This window comes from Bactrocera tryoni, unplaced genomic scaffold (genome assembly GCF_016617805.1).
Source record: "Bactrocera tryoni isolate S06 unplaced genomic scaffold, CSIRO_BtryS06_freeze2 scaffold_25, whole genome shotgun sequence".
Taxonomy (NCBI): domain Eukaryota; kingdom Metazoa; phylum Arthropoda; class Insecta; order Diptera; family Tephritidae; genus Bactrocera; species Bactrocera tryoni.
This window is the reverse complement of record NW_024395977.1, coordinates 12,013,828-12,017,977: the sequence shown is the minus strand read 5'-3', so window position 1 is coordinate 12,017,977 and position 4,150 is coordinate 12,013,828. Positions and strand designations below refer to the sequence as shown.

The 4,150-nt window shown below is 34.3% G+C and overlaps 1 long non-coding RNA gene across 1 annotated transcript; it reads right to left on the bottom strand.

Annotated features, from left to right (window-relative positions):
• Positions 1-413: 413 nt before the first annotated feature.
• On the bottom strand, positions 414-717 carry LOC120780626. Its single transcript, XR_005705935.1, has 2 exons — positions 594-717; positions 414-485 (listed from the first exon to the last, which is right to left on the bottom strand). It is a non-coding gene; the product is annotated as an uncharacterized LOC120780626 (long non-coding RNA).
• Between the last annotated feature and the right edge of the window lie 3,433 nt (positions 718-4,150).

Here is a 4,150-nt window from a genome sequence, read left to right as displayed (position 1 = left end):
TATAAAAAATAGCAATGCAATAACTCAGGAATATGAATGTACATATATACGTTTACTTATTATGTTATTTCAATATGCATATATGTACATACATATGTATTTTACCGAACTGTTTTAGGGGTTTTTCAAAAGTTTGGTAAATATATGCGATATAAATTAAGTTTATATGAACTGAATACGCTCACTTGGTTTTTGTAGGGTATAACGTAAAATGTGTGTACCTTTTGCCCCTTTTGTATGCCCCTTTTCTTGTCAATTCCGCTTTTCTTCTTCCTCGGTCTTCCAGCTGCCTGGCTTGATGTGGGTATTGTTGTTTGTATATAAGTTTATGTTTTTAAATTCGCACCCGTATGTTGTATTTATAATATTTTTATTTTGGTGGTTTCGCGCCCGGTTTGTGTGTTTTATTTTTGTTTTTTTGGAACTGTTTGCTGTTGCACTTTGTTTTTGTTTCTCTCCACTCTGTTCACATATTTGTCTGCTCACTAATATATATTACATTGTATGTGTGAATATATGGATGTTTATGATTTTTTGTTCTTTATATAAGTATGTTTTTTTATGTATTTATTTTTTTTTTTGTGTCACTGCACTTCTACCGCTGCACTGGATATTGTTTTACTTCACCATCGTTCTCGCACTTTGCTTGTTTCGTTTTTTTTTTGTTTGTGTAATTGTTTAGGGTTTTTACCTTTTGCGCCCGATTTATTTTTTTGTGTTTGTGAAGTTTTCTATATTTTGTTTTTGTCTCCGCAGTTTTGCATATATGCATAAGTATATTTTGACGAGTCACCAAACTTTTTGTTTTTGTTTGCTCCACTATACTTGTTTTTATTTTTGCCTTTTGTTGTATATGTTACTTATGTTTGTACATCTATTAGTTATTATTTTGTCACATCACCACACTGCACCAGTTTTTGTTTTGTTTTAGTTTGTTTTACCTTTTTTTTAAATATTGTCATCACGATTTCTGATTTCTTGGACGAAACCAATAGTGCCATTCGGAATGGCTCGAAGGACCATGAATACTTGGCTGCGAACTTCGTGGGATGCAAACACTTGAGCTTAAATTTTAAATATTTCACTTACACTCTCGTTATGTCCTATATATATATAAGTGAAAACACGGTTAATTTTGATCTAAAGGATTCGTTTATTTTAATCATAAAGCTGACAATCAATTGAAAGTTATGAAGAATGTATATGCGAATCAACATATGTATGTGCGAAGCGGTTTAACCATCGAATCAGCTGTACAAACGATATTATTGAAAACGCGCGGGATGGGTGTCGCAAAACGAAGAAATGATAAACTGAATGTTGAGATGCGAGCGGTATGTGACGAATTGTGTTGAGATCTGGCGGATTTGTCGCCGGAGTAAAATATGAGAAATATGTCGACGCGGCGCAGTGTGTAAGCGAATGTGTTATCCTCTCCTGTTGTCTATCCTTTTTGTTTAAAGGATAGGAGCACAGGTGTGGTGAGTTGCGTTGAAGTGTCATCAGCTGTGGTGAATTGCACTGTAGCATTAGGTATATGGTGCTCGTTGAACCTTAATTTTGTTTAAGATTTTATTGATTCTGAAAATTTAGGAAAAAATGTCGATTTTTCGACTTTTGATACAACTGTGTTTATTTGTTTTTATGTATGCGCTAATTTGGCGTTTAGTAGCCCGCCACCGCTCTAGGATCTGTGCAGAATTGTTTTGTTGTCCATTATTGGCGAAAGCCATCCTGCGGGGCCGAAAAGTTGTATTTGTTTTTAATATAAGGACTTTCAGAGGTAACTTTAATTTTGTGTTTTATATTAATTTGTGGAGTATTGGAAAAAGGTGGCTTATGTGGTAGTCGTACGTCGTACCGCCCATTGTTTGATCGAGTAGATGTTGCTTTAGAGAAGTCTTCACAATACTGATCTAGAGTTTTGTTTGTTATGGGGGGAAGTTTCCTTAACTTTTGAAATTTCCTTAATTGTGAATTAAGGTATTTGTTTGTGTTATACTCAACTTGAGTTGGTATGGTGGTGACTAGTGCTGTATCTAGTTCACTTTGTGTTTCGCTGTGCAGCGTTTGAGCTCTGTGTGCCTTTGAGCAACATGGTGCTTTTTGGCAATTTTCGTTATTTGCTTTTGCAACTAAGACCGTGGTTCCTTTTGTACTATTACATGTGCTCTTTTGAGGTGAGCTAGGGAATGTGCTGCAGTGAAGCATTGAGTGATGTTTTCATGACAATATAAGCAATTAAATTTGCTTTTGCATTTTTTATATGTATACGCATGTGACAGGCAATTTGTGCAAAATCTTTTTGACCTGACAAAATTATTTCGTTCGTTAACTTTTAAGTTTTTAAACTTCTCGCAAGATTTAAGTTTATACCCTCTTGTGCATAGTTCGCATGACGTATGTTTTCTCTGTTCGGATGTGAACGATTGTATTTTGCAAAAAATTCTATTTGATTTGTTTTTGCTTCTAGCTTGGGGTCTATTGAAGTTTCTGTTTTGGTCGTGTATAATGTTCTTATTTCTGACTATTTTTTCTTCTAACCTTTCCGCAATTTCATATTGGGTGGTGAGAAAATCTTTCATTTGTTGCCCAACGTTTTTTCGTGATGAGAGCGATTGCTCCCATAGAAGTAACGACTTTTCTGGTAATGCGGCGTTGCAAATGTTTACCAGAATTGGGTCCCAGCTGTCTGTGGGAATATTTAGTGTCGATAGAATCGACAAGCAATTTGAAACAGTTGATTCTAGTTTGATGAATTCTGCACTTGTTCCTTTCTTAACTTTTGGCAAGTTCATTAGTGTCGTTACTTATTTATCGACCAGTATTCTTTCGTTTTCATATCTCGTTTTAAGAGCTTCCCAAGCCAAATTGTCATTGACCTTTGGTTTTGTATCGGAGGTGATACAATTTTTGTACTTTTGATAGTTGTGGATGGTTGATGTAAACGGCTGTAAACATGTCCCGGAAGGACGGCCATTCTTCATAACCTCCATAGAATGTTTCTGTGTCACATGCGGGCACCTCGAGGTGGATGTCTGAACTTGCCTTTTGACTATCTTACGAGTATTTGTGGCAGCTCTACTCTACTGTGGAGAGTAGGTGCAATTGTTTTAATGAGCTATAATTGATCGGAGATCATAGCTTTTGTTTCTTCGTACTGATCTAAGCAGTTTTCGTATATGGCGTAAGCAGATAATTTAAAATTTTGTGGTAAATCTGAATCGTCAGATTCTACAATGGCGTCATGAGCCGCTTGGATTCGAGTCCAAAAATTTTTAAGATTTTGACTTTTGATTTCTAGTAGCGATTCAGAGTTTTCTTGAATCGATAAAGAGGCAAATCTAGTGCAGTATCTTGTTAAACTGTCACTTTCTGAAATTAATTTAATAGCCTGTTTTGAGCGTGTAGCTCCTGCAGGTGTATTTTGATTTGTTGCGTTATTAACCATTTTGGTTTTATTTTATTTTTTATCTGTAAATAATTAAATTTGTTTTTGTAAATAAGGCAATAGGGTATTGCTTGTTTTTGTTTGACACAGAACAAGAGGTATTGCGGAATGTTTGCCAATGTGGGCTTTGAATATGTAAATATGTATGTACGAATATGTATACATATATATCATGAATTATTTATCTATGTTAAGCGTTTTTTTTTTTGTTTTGAATAAATTATATATTCGTTTTTATAATTTGTGGTACTGTTAATTTCTTCGAATCTTTTATTTATTTTCAAATTATTTTTAAATAAGTATTATATCTAATTTAACCCAATGCTGATAGGGTATAGCATAATCAAGAATGTGTGTATATGCCCTTTTTCTTGCCAATTCCTCTTTTCTTCTTCCAGCTGCCTAGCTTCTTGTGCGTATTTTTGTTTGTATGTATGTTTATGTTTTTAAATTCGCGCCCGTATGTTTGTTGTATTTATAATATTTTTATATTGGTGATTTCGCCCCCGGTTTGTGTGTTTTCCTTTTGTTTTTTTGGAACTGTTTGCTTGTTGAACTTTGTTTTGTTTCTCTCCACTCTGTTCACATTTTTGTCACCTCACTGATATATTGTACACACATATGTACAGTTGTGTTAAAAATGATAGGAGTGCATCACAATATAAAATACAAAGTTATGTTTTTCAACAAAAGCAAGAA